The 17,116-nt window shown below is 47.0% G+C and overlaps 1 long non-coding RNA gene across 1 annotated transcript in view; it reads right to left on the bottom strand.

Moving 5' to 3' along the window:
* LOC138521031 (uncharacterized) overlaps nucleotides 1-17,116 on the bottom strand; it is a 339,869-nt gene that overhangs the window by 105,884 nt on the left and 216,869 nt on the right. Inside the window, exon 2 of the long non-coding RNA XR_011282919.1 lies at nucleotides 4,894-4,983. This is a non-coding gene — a long non-coding RNA (uncharacterized lncRNA). The remainder of the gene's footprint in view (nucleotides 1-4,893; nucleotides 4,984-17,116) is intronic.

Below are 17,116 nucleotides of genomic sequence, written 5' to 3'. Positions count from 1 at the left end.
GCCCCCTGAATCACGATCCTAGCACCTATGAGGATGCACCAGCACCGGCAGCGCACCTACGCTCCTCTGTCACGGCTTACAGCTATACTAGTCACCCGGTGTGACACTGCAGTGCCTAGGACCCTCACTCCACGGGCACCCACCATCACGACCTGTGTAGAGTGCAGACAGCCACCGTTTGAGACGACTTCGGGGATTTAGCACCATGATTCCCATTTTTCTGTTCTCCTCTCAGACATGGGACCACTCCTGGCCTATTCCAGTCTTGCGGGACACTGAGAGACGTCGGCTCTTAGGAAACAACAGCCGACCCAGTCAGTGCCATTGTCGCACCGGCAGTCCTGCATCTTTTGAGGATTACCAAACAGCAACCTTCTGCCACCACAGTAGTAGGTAAGCTGTTCTCCAGATACACCACGCGATGTATCACCATGGCACCACTTTGCCAGTATTGAATACTTCTTGTACTTAGTCAATCAGTTTCCGAGATCCTCACAGCTCTGTTTAACCCACAGATTCAACGGACAGCACCGCCACAGGTGCCCCTCCTGACGAAGGCCAGCACAAAGACAGGCTTCAATCAAGCCCCTTTTTGGCCGAAACACACCCTGTGTCGATCCCCGTGACACAACTGTACCATCCCCCCTTGTGTATGTTATATGTAAATATTGTTGTGTGCACCATGTGTAAACCATGCCTTGGGCCAGTTTAAGTCTCAGGCGCATATTTCCCTGCATAGTAGGGTCTTCCTACCTCATCCATTTTGGGAAATGTGCATTCTAATGAAGTTTTGACCTCAATTACCCCATCGACACTCATCCGTGTTACCACCATCCACAACTAGCCTTGTCCGTTTGTACTTCCTAAACTTTCGTGCTTATCGAAAGGATTGTAAAGTAAATTGTCAAGTCATCCAAAACCTTCTGTGTTAATGCAAAATAAATACACATACACAGAATCACTTTGTTTCTTGTTGGATCTCTCTCCATCCTGATTATATTTGTATTATACATAAGACACGAAAGACAACACGATGGTGAAACAAAAAAGAATCATAGCTAAGAACCAAGATGGAAGAATCGAACCAGCTAGGCTTGAAACGCAAGGAGCTATGTAATCGATACTGCTTGCAATGCTTAGTAGAAGCATAGAGAGGAAAGTGCCAACTATATCTACCTCAATAAGGCACAATGCACACGTGTGACTCCATTTTGTAAAAGCAGAAGTACACCCAGGCGGCCAAGGCCTGACTGGCCGGGTTTCATATCCAAGCCCAAGCCAAGGGAAATAGCGGAATCGAAACATAACAAAGGATGGCTCAGGCCTGGGAAATCGAGGTCAACCCAAGAGAGGGAGGTGAGCTTCAGCTATGAAGAATCGAAACTTCAGAGCATACCAGCCTGCCCTGTGAAGGTTAGGATAAGGAGGCCCGGGCAGGGGGTGAAGCTACAAGGAGAATTAAATACACAAAAGGCTGGAAACTTAAGCAGATTCACAGTGAACCAACACGTGACCAGCCAGGCGCAAAGATGTACCACCATCTGATGTCAGCCAGATCCAAGGGTGCCATAATTTTTCCTGATAAGGCACTACAGTTTCGAGGCTGTCCTTAGCCAACTAAATGACACATCGCCCTAAAACACTGATTGATGGAAAGGAGGCAGGGTGAATCCTGGGGCACTAGGCCCCTGAATGTCTATTCTGCATGCTGCTAATTAAAGTGGAGATTTATGTTTAGGGGTGTAATTTACCCAATCACAATGGACCATGTAATCTAGGGTCCTATAGACACTGTAACCAATAGGACGTCGTACTCATAGTGACATCAATTAGGTGTGATGTAGAGGGATGTGCGTAGATGCCCACCCGATAAGAGTTAGCTGCTTGACTGACGTTCGAGGAAGTCGGAGCGAGACAGGTGATCGCGATGCTGCTGATTTCCATTTGTTGATGTATTTGTCATTAAACGGACTTCCCTTTGCCAACTTATTGAGTCCTAGTTATTGAATCGTGCCGGAGTATGTGAATCCTGCACCCTGTCCTCACATGGTGCAGCTATCTTGTTTTACAAGTTCTAGAGTGTGAGTGCTGACCAATGAGCCCGTCGCCAACTTCCTCTCCTCCGGAACAATGGTGTTGAGACTGTTTGAGTCGAGCTTCCCATTGGGTCGAGTAGGTGTCAAGGCACTTCAAGTCTTTGCTCTGAGATGGGTCACCTTAGCATTGAGGTGGTTTGAGTCAGTGCTCATTGCTAGGTTGAGACGTCATTGAGATGGTTCGAGTCAGCGCACCCAATTGTCAAGAGGTGGTTCAAATAAGTTGCTCCCAAAGGGGGGGGAGTCAGGATTGTGGTGGTTTGAGTTGGCTCTCCCAATGGGTCAAGTCAGCATCGAGACAGTTCAAGTTCCTTGCTCAAAGATAAATTGAGCCAGTATCGAGAACATTTGTGACAATCTCTTACAGTGGGTTGAATTGGCGTTGTGACAGCTTCAAAAGTGTAAAATACTAAAAGTACCTCCAGGGGTCTGTTAGGAGCTTGAACATGACTTGAAAGTGGTTGAGTTTGCTTGCAAACAGTTCACGGTTAGAAACAGAACCTATATTTGTCCTTCGTTCCGGATCTGTGTGAAAAGACCAAATTAAAATGTCTGAGTCCTAAAAGTCTGATTTTCTTTTTATTTCCTATTTGTTTGCATATATATATATGTGGGGGGAGACCCCATACGCCTCCCCACCTTACCCCTATATATTTTTATTAACTTTACCCCCCCACATATATATATGCGAACAAGTAGGGGTCGGACTTTTGGGACTCAGACCTTTCGCCCATGGTCATTTTGGATGAAACCTTTGTTCCTGGGTTACTGTAGGACTCTGACCAAGTCCTCAGAGAATACAGTAGCTCCTTCTGCTGCCCTCCCCAGCCAAAAAGGTTATCAGAGTGCAGTTGCAGTTCTGCCACTTCCAGTAGGCAGAGTCAGGGGTACTAGTGTTCCAACGGCAGGCATGCCTTAATCAGCCAACAGGTAACCTCAAATGTTCCTTTGAAGCTGTTGAGTGTAGGATCTGACTCCCTCGTTGGAAAGCTTCTCAACAGTTGAGGCCCTTGTACAGCCTATGCCCCAATAAAGATTCAGCAAAATCCTTCTTCTGTAGTCCAAAGATGAATCAATTAAGGGAGGGTCTTATACTCTTATAGAGTAATTTTGTCTCAAGGATTGGCCCATTCCAAGTCTTCTGTAAGGGTCCAATCCTAACTGCTGTGACAGGTGTCTTTGGGCCTCATCACGACTTTGGTGGTAACCCTTAAATCCGGCGGTAGAGCTATTACCGCCGGATTTAAGGGTCCACCAAATCAGGACTTCGGTGGATTTCGCCCCAGCTCTTAGCTGGGGGGAAATCCGCCGAAAATTCACGCTCATACCGCCGGCGGGAAATCCGCCGGCGGTATTAGCGCGAAATTTCCCCATTGAGCCAAATGGGGAATGGGGCATTCCCGAATGGGCTCAATGGGGAATGGGGATTAACATTACCGCCAAACTCGTGATCCGGCGCTATTAGCGCTGGAGAGTTCGGCGGTAGGGCTAATACCGCCGGCAGTAATACCGCTGGTGATGTCAATCCCAGAGTGCTTTGTCTGGAGGAAGTTGGGATGGGGTACAGAAGATCTGAGTGGCCTAGGAATTGATGTGATTTGTTAACCTATCACCTGGGACAACTCCTAACCTCAGCCACTTACACTCCTCACTCTCCTGTCTGCCCTACATCAAAGATACTTCAGTCATTATCCTCTAGGTGTGATATCCCCTTTGTTATGGCAGAACTTTCTTTGAAGCAGTGGATCTTAGCCATTCCCCTGGGGGCAGAACCTGTTCCTCTGGGATGGTATCAAGCTTTTCCAGCAAAGAACAAAGGGAGCCTCTAGGGCTGGACCTAACAACCTGTTGCCAGGGCAACCTACCCCCAGACAGTGATATACAAAATGCTGACAGTTTCAAGTGTCACTGGGATGCCAGTTCAAATGAGATTTTGCTTTTTATAGCTGTAGCTTCTCAAAGGCCACTATATTGAGTCTGCCATAGCTTTATATGTATTTATCAATCTCCATCAGGCCTTGGTTGGAGATAGTTATATTCAATTTGTACCATAGGTGTCCCCATTTAAGGGCAGTCCGAGGCTGAAATGTCCTTTGATTTTGGCCAGTTGTTTATTATAGCTTTCATGCCCCGGTGGTGGGGCGTACATGGGCTTTAACGACCTGCCAGCCCGAGCTTTGATAGGCCAGAGCGAAGACGGATTTACCACAGTGCTAATAGATTTCTTTTTGTTTTGGTCCCTTTTCGGATGACGATGGCCCTGGAAAACATGTTCCAAATCGTGGCAGTGAATGCATGATCGTGCCAGAAAGGCAGATTGTGATTGGTCCATCTCTTTTCCTGGGTGAAAATGTTGTATTGTAATTTTCTATTGAATGGCGCCAATTTTACCATTATTATAGTCTCAATGTGCTGTTAGTAGGAACAGCCAAAATCCACAGTGTGGAAGGTCATGGAGCATGATTAGGATGCGTGTGTGCATTTTACCAAAATAAGGCTTAGCTGGGCTGGCCGGGCTCTGGTAGAGAAGCAACCCGTGCAGTCAGGCATGTGTCTGGGAGCTGAGAAAAGTAAGGGTGGCATCAGTGCTAGAGACTCGCTATGTGTTCAGCGTGCCCGAATTTATCGCAGGTCTGCGCTGAATTCTGCTGTCAGAGGTGTTGAGGTATTGTGTAAGTATGCAGAACAGCAGGTAAGTATGTGAACAGCAGGACCGAATGTTGTTGTATTCCTTGCTGTATACTGATGTGTGTGAATATCCATGCCTGCGGCCAGTGGAGTGGTATATTAGACGTACCTTGCTGCCATTGTTGGCACTTTGTTGGTAGGGCGCCCGCTCAGAGCTTCAGCAGTACATGGAGGAACACCTACATTTGGGATACTTCAGCTGTGGGAGAAAACGCCTACATTTGAGATTCAACAGCACATGGAGAAACACTTCCATTTGGGATACTTCAGCAGTGGGAGAAAACAACTACATTTGAGATACAACAGTACTTGCAAAAACACAATACATTTGCGATACCTTAGCAGTGGGAGAAGACGCCTACATTTGGAATTCAACATTACATGAGGAAACGGCTTCATATGTAAGACAGAAGTGAGTAAAAACAAATTACTTGCTGGCAAACATGGGTGCTAGTATGCCAATTGTGTTATTGAAACCTGCCAGGAAAGCATGCCAGGTGTCCTGCTAAGACAAAGACAAAGATATGCGTTGGGTTGTGCACTATTTCTTTTGTTATTTCTCAGAATCGAAGGAACTGACATTGTTGAATAAGCAACCAATGAAGAAGAGCTCCAGGGGAAAGGAACCACCCTCTCGAACTTGAAAATCTATCCTGTTGGAACAGTTATGTTGGATTTGCGCATTTTCCTTTTTGAACATTTTGAACCATGTAAAGCCAAACACATGACACCTTTTACATTAGAGTTTAGTTTATTAGAATGTGTGGGCCAGAATAGTACTTTCGACACAGGACGGTTTTACTTTGGACCTCCTGACCTTCGCCAGCCCTTAGTTTTGGTTTTAGGTAGGGAAACACATCTTAGACTAGGGACAGAGGGGCATTTCCTCAACCCCTTTTTACGTTAATAAAAGTTTATGTCCAAAAACCACAATTCTCTGTGTCCGTGTCTCATTCCTGGTTCTTCACAAGACTTACAACCTCTTGGAGAGGTCACAATTTTTTAAGTAGCACTGTACGCTAAAACCGAAATACCACTAAAAGGACATGTGACAGTTTCCACAACGATATTGGCCTTTAACTGGTGGTATGGACTTTTCTAACACAACCTTGATCAATTAGATTATTACAATTAGACATTGTTCTGTTAGTAGGACCATGGGCCTCATTACGAGTATGCCGGTCCGGTAACAATCGTACCAGTAAGCTTGCTGGTACCGTTCTTACCGGACCGGCATACTTCGAGTTCTGCCGGCAGGTGCCCTGCCGCCCGCCAGGTCTGTCCTGGCGGGCAGAATGGCAACGGCCCGCAGACCATGTCGGATGCACCGGCACCATTCATGAATGGTGCCGGTGCATCCGACCTCCCCATTCCCATTGAGCCCTATATGCTCAATGAGAATGGGGAGCATTTCATTACGGCGCCCGCGAAAGGGCAATTACCGGGTCCGGCAAGGCTGTAATGACCCAGTAATTGCCCATTCACGGGTGCTGGAAAAATGTGCAAGTTTGGTGGCAGCCTGCCGGTTTTACCAGCAAGGCTACCGCCAAACTTGTAATGAGGCCCATGTGCTTGACATGTATTAAAGATAACCTACAGCAACATGGTTTTGGTGCCTTGAAGCTAGCTGAAATGAGGATATTTATTGACTGCTTGACAGATAACCCCAAGTTGCTAACATTTTGTGAAAGCAGCTGTGTGATAAAAGGTTTGCGCAAGACAGAGGTACATGGTTTGATTGTAATACAATAAGTAGGTCCCAGGAGGATAGCTCAGCGGCAACGTGCTCGCCTTGGAAGCAAGATGGCACAGAGCAACACGGGTTCGATCCCCGGGTCCGCGCTTAGAAACCTCTGGGTATTAAGCGCGTTATAAATAACCTATCATATCATTAATAAACTTAAATTATGCGTATTAGTCATCGTTTATCTAATGAAAGAAACCCTTGATGTTTTGTGTGAAAATCACATTAGATAACCCCCACCTCATTTCAGTACTGCTGCTTGAAACGCTACTGGAAGCGCAGCTTCTAGACGAAGGATGGCTCAAGGGCAGCTCGTTAGTCAGGGAAGCAAGACAACGCATGGCAACAAAGGATCGAATCCTGATCCCACGCTTAGAAACCACTCTCTGGTATTAAGCACGTCATAAATGAACAATAAATAAAAAATAAATTCTGGGGGATGCTATAGGAAAGATTGCCCAGAGTCCCATACTTCCGGTCTCTAATTTCTGGTTTTAACACTAGTATACAGGGATCACCACACTAATATGCCATTCGGCAAACCTACTTCCAAGGCTGTAGCCAGAGAGAGAGCATAACAACGCTTCTGCATGTGGCACAAGTGCAAAACAGAGGCTTGACGTATGAGTGCCGTTCTATTAATCTTATCCACTGGCACCGCTCTGGGCACCCTTACACACAACCGTCTTTCAGCCTGCCATGCCATTAGAGAAGGCGTAAGACCATAGGCAAATTAACCTGGGTCCCACCTCAAAGGGGGCATTCCAGCCCGAACTGCTAGTTCACATCGCATCTGCATTAGAACACAAGCAACCCCAGACAGGCCACTGGGCGAAGCTTGGGTCTCTCGGCAGAGCAGGCTTGGGACCGATGTCTATGCATAATTGTCCAACTAGGGGGCACAGTAACAAAAATCAAGGTGTGTGCCTGGAAAGGTTTGAATTAATCATAACAACTGGCATATGGCACAGGCATTTGAGGCTTTGATTAGTAGAGGGGGGGGAAATTATGCCGCAACCCGGGTGTACGCTGACGAAATGCACCGCAAGCACTCATTCGGAGTTGATAAGGACTTAGGCTCATTTCAAAAATCCACTTTCCCCATTTACACCTCTGCCCCCATGGTTCGTCCTAGTACACGTACACTCATCAAGGTCCCTCCATGTCAAGAAACAGGAAATATAGCGAAGAATGCATCCTCTGAACCGGAGGCCAGGTTAAGGATCTTGAATCATGAATGTACTGTGTAGTTGCCATGTTGCCAACCTACATGGCAGTTCCTGGGATATCACTGGACAGGATTCCGCATAGAGAAGACATCTGCATTATACATTTCAGAGTGAGCCTTTAAGAAGGTGAGGGCTGATTAACAGAGCTGACTGGAGTAGATAGAATTACCAGCATCCGAAAAAGCATGGGATTGCTCCCCGGCATATGGTTTTTCTCCATATCCAATGACTTGGCAGGCTGGAAAACGATGAGCTCATGGCTGCCCAGTGCAATGCCCATGGTTATGATTAACTCAAAAACCTTCCTGCCATCGCCTTTTGGTGTTAACTGCACAGGTGGCATTCCGTCACAATTTGCCATACGTGTTTGGAAGCACTGCTCTAACAACTCAAAAGTTAGAGGGATGTGAACCGTGCCTTTTCTTTGAATGTCTAAAGTAATCTTATAGCATGCTGCGACGTCATTGACATTACATGTTTGCCTTCTGTTCTCTGTCCATGAGAATCAGGCCAGTGAATACATTGGCTCCCTCGTGGCTATTGGGATGAAGAACAAGAGTTGGCCTGTGGCAGAGGAACAGCAGTCTTTCACAGAAGCACGCATCCATAACATCATTCAATTATGCAGCTCCCGATATAAAACTCTGCCTCGTGGAGAACTCCATTAGAAACATACGTCTGATGTTCAAAGGACTCACATGTGTTTCTTGATATTTGCCTTCACACACGCAAGGCATTTGAAACGTCACACAATTCTACACAGCACCATTGTAACCAGCACACATCTTCAACATAAAAAGCCACACATAGGGCCATGTGAATGTCATGTCACACATGTGCAGAAGAGCTAACAGCATGACCCTCTTCAAACCTGAAACTAGAAAAGTGTGGCACCGTGGTCATTTAGTGCATTGTGCATTTTAATAAAGAGCATACACACAGCATCAAAGTTATCGCTAGCCATCTTTTTTCTTGTGTTCCACATCGGATCTGCCTAGTTGTATCATGTAATTTTGTGAAATGTAGTGAAAATCCTGCTGCCTCCACATATAAATGTAGTGTGAATCCTACTGTTCTATATAATTAAGATGCCTGTAACTACGCCGTGATGCCCCCGGGTTTGGGCGTATAATAAATGCAATAAATAAATAAATAAAATCAGTTTCAGGGAGTGCACCGCTTATGGCACTTGTATGTATACGTTAATTAAAGCAAACGAGGTACTACGGACAGGGGAAGAGACACTACAGGAAGAGCTAGCTATGGCCATGGGCTTAATTTTAGGAGGGGACAAGGGTGTTTGTCCCCCTCAACTTTCGTGGCACACCATTGTGTCCCCATTCATTTAGCAGGGGCACTATTTCCTTTAGATGTCATGTCCCCCCAACATTTTCAGCAAAGTTACTCCACTGGCTGTGGTCCCCATACCAGGCATATGTGAAGAATGCACGAATATCCCATTCTCGTAGCTGCTGATAGAAGCTGATCCTCAGAGATATGCTTACGTAGCAGTTAAATAAGAGTTGTCAATGCAGCTGTGTATTTTGTAAGCATAATGCAACAATTTTCATATTTGGCCCTTATTCAATTTGTTGCTTTTCAAGCAGTTTCAAATGTCCTCAATCTTCTGGCCCTCGTGCCGGTTGCCGCGCTGGCGTGGCAGTGGCACCATGTTTGGGGTGGGCCCTGCCCGCCTCAGCCCTCACCCTGACTAGAATCTGACTGAGGGCTGGGATAGGGCGACTGCAAGCTTGCTGGGGGGTGGGGGGGGCGACTGTCAGGCAGGAACCTGGAAGCTCTCCCTGCTTCCTGGTTCCTGTCTATTTGATTATGAAATGAAGGAGGACGAGGAGTTGTATCAGGAAGCAGACAGCCTTGTTTGTTTACAGAACCGAGAGGGCAAGGGCACAACCAGTTTTCTGCCATCCAGGTTTCGATCGTTGAGTAAAGGGAGTTGAGGGTGTTCCTGTCAGACTTGTAATCACCCGGTGTGCGGAGCAGTGTGTCTTGTGAGGAGTGAGGACAGGACTCTGCTGGTCACACTCTGATTTTCTTTCCAGTCCCCCTTCGCTTACCAGTGATTCTACGTGCTACAAAAGCACCGTGCAGGCGCGGAGCGTGGGGCGGTGTGCGGAGCAGTGTGTCTTGTGAGGAGTGAGGACAGGACTCTGCTGGTCACACTCTGATTTTCTTTCCAGTCCCCCTTCGCTTACCAGTGATTCTACGTGCTACAAAAGCACCGCGCAGGCGCGGAGCGCGGCACGGTGTGCGGAGCAGTGTGTCTTGTGTCTGGTGTCGGGAGTTGGGTTGGATTGGAGGTAAGATACGATCCGGTCCACCTCCCTCAACCCCGCTGCCACTCACCATCATAGATGGCTCCACTATCACCCACGGAGGACGACATCAGCCGACGTCTACGCAGTAGCAAAACAGGCCAAGATCTACATCCAGACTATCAAGACCTTACAAAAGTGCCTGATAGGGCCCGGAAATGCGAGAAAGGGCTTTCAACAGCAGCTATCCCCGCCAGTAGGGAAAGAGCCCAGCACAAAATTGCCTCGGGCGTGCTCCCCTCTCCCGCTCCCTCGCCAGAACTAACATGTGGATCCCGTCGGATGAAGAAAACTGGGCGGGCAGGGGAGCCTGGGAAAACCCTGTTTCATCCAAAAACTCCTTACCATCGGTGGCTAGTACGAAAAGCCCATCTAGCCCAGTTGCAAGAAGGTCCTCTATGCCTGGTCCGATCACCGTCTCGACGAGTGATTCCTCGCCGGAGGCCGTCGGAGGACGGTCGCGGCTGGGATCTGATCGGCCGGGCTCGACGACTCCAAATCAGCCTCACAAAAGTCTTGACAAGAACAATCACCCCGATCATCTCGACCCTTCGGCGGGCTCGTACGCTTCACCGCGCCAGCCAAACAGCCCAGACAAGAAGACCGAGAGAAATCTAAAGGACCCGTTGGCCAGCGTACCGGCAGCAGCCGAGACTGGGCAAACGGATACCCGTCCCATAGCTACTACAGTTCAGATCCAAGTACATCACACAGGCCTCTCAAGGGGGTCGCATCATTACAGGCCGAAACCTACCACCCGGAAAATTAGTCCGATTGACTCGTGGGACACGGAATCGGAGGACGAGGTCTTTGCGCCTAAAACACAGCCGGATGTGTCGGAGGTGTCGGAGGTGTCAGAGGTGGATGCCGAACCAAAAGCGGCTAGCACCACGGACCCCGAGTCTGCCAAAGACCCCCAAGTCAACATCGAGACCACAAGGTCAAAAGTGGCGAGTGAACCTCCAGTCCAGGATCGGGACTCAGTCACGAGAACTCGTATACCAAAACTGGCTGTAGGCACGCCTCCAGTTGTGATTGAAGCACAGCTGAGTGACACTGAGCAGCGGGGACAAGCCCCTAAGAAATCATTTCAGGTCCCAAAGACTCTGTTCAATAATGGGAGCTCAAATCAGAACCAATCAATGGGGAAAACTAGGTCAAAGAAACAGAAAAAATTCACCGCAAAATCCCAAGGGGAGCACAAAGGCAGTTTGAGTTCGACGAACCTGAAAACTCTCAAGGAATATTTTCTGAAGCAGCATAAAAGAAAATTAGGCCAAGAACCTGAACTGTCAGACGCGGAAATCTTGGAGGCTATCCAAGATAACTCACCATCGAGCAAAGCCAGAAAAACCGACTCAACTCTCCAAGGGCGAATACAGACGGCACCACCACGCGATAAAAACTCGGCACCGCACCATCGCGGGGCTTAGATTCAATGAGACCAACACCATCAAAAGTCTTACATCAAGAAATAAGCCAACAGGACTCGCCTGAAAAGGAAGCAGATCTTGCCAATAAGTTAGTCGAAGACCCCACAAGTCCGTCAAAGACATCAAATGCAACTCTTCCAAACCTTTCGACCACCCCAAGCTTACCTAAGCCGACCCAAAAATTCCACTTCAACCAGCAGACAGATAACTTTGCGTGGACCCGGCCACATATTCAAGGAAACCCGAATCAAGTGTTAGAAAATCTGCCGCAGGCAATACATCCCAATACATTAACTTCAGAAAGAAGGCTCTCTGAAAGATTCACGGTACTCCAGGGTTCCAAAGAATCAAATACCCCGCTTAGAAACAGATGCCCTACTAATGCATCAATCACGTCGGAAAGTGACACTCCCTCGAAAAAGAAAAAAGACCTTCTGTCGGTGATGTCGGCATTCTCAATCGCCTAAAATCCCTTTTGAAAGCTGTATGAATCGATACATGAGGCCTTGAAAGACAATACGTCAATGATCAGCGAACTAAAGGACAAGCTGATTTTTGTTGAAGGCTATCTAGCAGCCACTGAAAGAAATTCAAACTACATATATGCAAAATTAGAGGAAAAAATTGACAATCTGACCACAGAACTGCAGAAGAGAGGTGGTCTTTCAAACAAAAGCATGGAACTCTTGACGAAAGCCACACAGACCACCCAGACTGAGAAGAACATAGAAGTAGCCCCTATCTTCGCAAAAATGCCCCCAAAGACCAATCTGCATTCGGTCACAGCAGTGCTACTGTCCCCGCCAAAGTCTTTACCAAGGGGGAAGGCGAAAGAAAAGAGAAAAACTGCACTAAAGCGTCCGTGCTCCTATGTGCGGAGGAATCACTGCCAGAAACTTCGCCTACACGGAGCTCTATCAGGGGAACGGAGATGTCACTAAACCAAGGGAAGCTGCTAAAAATTCAACGTCTATAAACTTGGAGCAGACGGATATGGCAGACACACCTAGAATAAGTGTGGACTCAAACTCATCCTCAGACCTGCAAAACATATGACAGTATTCAAATGCTAGGGAACTAGATTCACCATCTCCGACGAAGCGAGGTGACCCACCAAAACAGTCCCAAGAAATCCACCCACAAGATCTTGACCCTACCCAGGAAGGAGGGAAGAAAAGCATAACAAGGTGTCTAGCGACTACACTGACCAACAATTACGCTCAAACTCCCGTCTACTGCACTAGAAGCTTTAAGAAATCTAAAGAATGCAAATGAAAATTTTAAACACGAGTCACGAAAAGATCAAGATCAAAAATAAAACAGATCACATCACGCCGATAGACCGCAACTTCATTCTAGGAAGGAGCCGAGACGTTTCCAGGAGGCTGTCGCAAATAAAGACAGAAAACTCGAAGGGGCACTACTCTTCAAGCTGGAACAAATTTCGGCCAATGACAGCTACCTGGTTCTAAATCGCAGAACAGTCTTAAATAGACTGGGGAAAATAGACAAGCTCCGCCACCTAAGATCGGACGACTTAATATTGGTCGAACCTTACCATCGCGAACATAGAGCGAAAGCTTACCTCCATGTAAGAAGTAAAGTAGCGATGGAGCTCACAACGGAAGTCCAAAAAGACCTTCACAAACTGGGCCTCAAACTACATCTCCTCCAGAAGCTACCAAAGGACAATCCTGACAGAACGAGAGACAAAAGGGAATGCTCAAACCAGGGCATGGAACGACAGAGAGAAAGATACGCACAGAAGACCCCGAGGAGTGAAAACCTGACATATGGCACCGAATTGCGATGGCGATATAACCGAACTACTCCGCCCATTACCAGTCCAGGTAAAAACCATGTTACATTAAAAACCCAAGAAAATCAGGAGAAAAGAGATCAAAGAGAGTCTAGGACTGAAAATACAAGAGAGATTAGATCCAGAAAAGAACTGAGTGCGCCATCTGCACCCAAACCATGGAGATGGATCACGGACACCTTCTCTCGAAACCAAAAAAAAATAGCAACAAACACAGGGACCGAATTCTACAAAGAAGCTCAATACCGGTCCCTCAAATCTTCGAACAAAGAGCACCCTACACACGGCATCCTGGAATACGAGAGGGTACCGGCACCTAACCACGCCAAGTGATGTAAACCTGAGCACTTTCGAGGTGATATGCTTACAAGAAACATGGCTGGTTCATAAGCCCTCCTTGACGGCTATGTAATAGAAGCCTCTGCAGCATCCAAGTCTATCCTAGGCTGCCCCTCTGGAGGCATACTAACAGCAATCCGTCTAGGCTCCGGGATCACACCCAAGGGAAAAATAGCAGAGGCCTACGGAATGCTAACTATGCTGACTTCATGGTTCCACCAAGATCAAACCAGAGTCGTTTGGATAAACTCGGAACTAGGCATAATAAATTTGTACTGGAACCCGGCCAAAACTAGTACTACTGAGTTCTGTACCATGGTTGCCAACCAAATTGATGACCTGACGGTGGAGCGAAAAGTTCCAAATATCATAATCTGTGGCGACCTGAACGCCAAATGCGAATGAAAAATGAAAGACGAACAAAGTCCCAAATCAACGATGGATGAAAGAGGACGGGCATGGTGCCTCCTAATGAAAATGAGAAAGTTCCATAACGTGTCATCTCTTCGAGACCAAGGGTCCCGAATTCCAACGTGGGAAAGATTGAGTTCGGCCGCCACTCTGGATTAATTTTTTTATCACAGAAGGGCTGATACCTTATTTCAGCGACTTCACAGTTATAAAAACAAAGGAAAGTGATCACAATCTTCTCAAAATGTCGTGGAATGGGACAGCTGTAACAAGATCTCTTTACCCAGCAGCCATTGAGTCAAACCTGCGACAAAACAGACTTCGCCTAACATCCGACAATGTAAGATCCTTTGCGTCCAATATTTTCATGAAGTAAGGGATGAGAAATGCGACAAAAGACCCGAGTACGTCTCCCTCCTGGCCCACCACAAAGTGAACTTTGCGGGGAAAAATCCCGGTCAGCCCACGCACACACACTCATTCAATAAAGAAGTGGCGACAAAAAGGCAGAGAGTAAACAAACTAAAAAAAAATGGATCTAAAATCAGACTCCCCAGAAACCTGGACCGCATATCTATCAGAATATAGGCTCTACAAATCGTGGCTAAAACAACAGGGAATGCAAATGTACCAGAACGATGCCGAAGCAATGCTACACACTTGGGCTACAAGAAACACTTGTGACTTTTGGTCGCTATTAAAATCAATAAATGGACAAAGGGCAAATTCACTCTCTAGCTGCGTCCCTGAGCAAAAGTGGATCCAGCATTCCACGGAGCTATACCGCAGTACCTCGACCTCATCTCTGTCGCAAGCAGCTCTCCCTGATTCTCCATGGATCCCCTTATCATCTACCGACGACATTAGGGAAGTGATCATGAATCTCAAATCTTCGAGGGCCCCGGGGCCAGACGGCCTGACGAATACCGACCTGAAGAAACATCCACTGGCGTGGGCACGAGCTATTGGTAAAATATTCAATCAAGCTCAAAAAATCAAACAAATTCCCAAAACCTGGACAGAGGCAGTACTGGTGCCCATCTACAAAAAAGGCGACAGAAGTACCCCGGCCAACTACAGACCCATAGTCTTACTTGATATCATAGGGAAGATTTATGCGTCGCTGCTACTACGCCGCTTTAAGGACTGGGCAAGCTCCTCCCCGGCAGCCAACATCTTCCAAACAGGCTTCCAGAAGGGAGCTGGGACGGCGATCAATCTGCTAATTTTGAACATAATCAAAGCAAAATCACATGGCGGACCTTTCCCAGGCCTTTGACTTAGTAGATCGGGAAAAACTGTGGAAAAAGCTATCTACCTGGAAATGTCCAGCTCCGATTCTTGCACCGATAATGGCCCTACACGCAACCACTTCTCTCAGATTCCGCCTAAACGAGCAAGGAGTACCTTTGGATCAGATCTTCACAGAACGCGGTGTAAAACAGGGCTGCCCCCTGGCCCCAGCCCTGTTTATTGCCTTCATCGGGGACTTCCAAGACTCGGAAAAAACACTAAGATCGTTTCCCCCTCAAGTGGGCACATCGAAAGTCTCAAGACTCTGGTACGCAGATGACCTGTTCTTGATGGACCACACTGCGATTGGCCTCCAAAGACAACTAACAAATCTGTCCAAATACATGGAAGAAAACAACCTCCAAATTTACAAAAACAAAACGAAAATCTTGTCCTTCTCAAAAAACGCAAAAAAAGCCAAGATAAGTCCCAGCTGGTTCCTTGAGGAAACAAAAATCGAAGTGGTCGATGAATGTAAATATCTGGGCGTGCAATTAGACAACTCTCTGAATGAAAACTCACTTCAAGCCTCACTATGGGCAAAGATGAGAAACCTAACAGCCCAATCGCGAGCAGTAGACAGAAAATTCGGCAAGTTCTCATGGACACCTGTACTACAATTCTACAAAACCAAGGTAGTCCCTGCAATAACATACTGCATGGCAGCCAATCTAAACCTACCTGAGGAATTCTGGTCGAGACTTGAAGGCTATCTTTGGAAATCGGTTTTCGGTCTTCCAGCTTCAGCCCCCCTGCCAGCCATTCGTTGCGACCTTGGCCGCCAATCACTAGCCATGGTAGTACTCCAAAGTGCAATTCTACTCTACAGAAAAATACGGACTTCTGACACCCTCCCGATCTTTCGAATAGTAGAAGCTGAATTGAACAAAGAAACTTGCTTACCTCTAATGAATTGGGCAAAAAAAATTGAGGAAAAACTAGATGAAGTCCTCTGCAGTGAAGACCTCCTCATCTCAAACCCTGGACGAGTTAAGTTAAAACTTTCACAACAAGACTGGATACATACCAACGAAAAAATACTCCAGTATAAATCTCTAAAAGATCTGCCACCAACTCACAACCGGCCAAAGGTCCTGCTGAGATAATGTGAAAAATTCCCTGAGAAAAAGCTGAGAAAATTACTTATGCGGGCCCGCTTAAACCTACTTCACACTAGAGAAATCCTGGCCACCAGAGCCCTTGCAAAAACATCAAACTGCCGGGTTTGTGGCCTAGCTGACCAAATAGAGTCAGTCTGACATCTCCTCACCTCCTGCGCAGGACTCGCGGCAGAAAGGCGGGCTCACCTGGCACCACTCGTCACCTGCCCTACGACACTTGATGAAGAAACAATATGGTTTCGACTGATTGCGGGCGATTCTACGAGATGGTCTAGAGCGGCAGCCAAAGTTCTCGAAGTAGCCCTTGCGAAAGCAAGTGCTCTTGGTCCCGCTTCTTCCATTTCGTCAAAGCTGACGCCTGAACCTGAATGTTAAACCGGACCTGCGGACCTTTGAGTGGTGTCCTGAGTAGCCTCGATAAGACGAAATACAGTTCGCCATGGCACATCGATTTTGTATAAAACCCAAATTGGGTTAATAAACAAAAAAAAAAAGAAATGAAATGATATTTTATTTATATCGTGCTCGTACACAAGTGTTTCAGAGCGCGACCAGACAAAAAGGGAGGGGAACAAGGGAGAGAAAAAACAGAAAAAACAGCGATCTTACT

The sequence above is a fragment of the Ambystoma mexicanum genome, chromosome 13 (assembly GCF_040938575.1).
Source record: "Ambystoma mexicanum isolate Mex_15411 chromosome 13, UKY_AmexF1_1, whole genome shotgun sequence".
NCBI lineage: Eukaryota > Metazoa > Chordata > Amphibia > Caudata > Ambystomatidae > Ambystoma > Ambystoma mexicanum.
The sequence above is the reverse complement of the archived record's forward strand: the minus strand, read 5'-3'. Positions and strand labels throughout refer to the sequence as shown.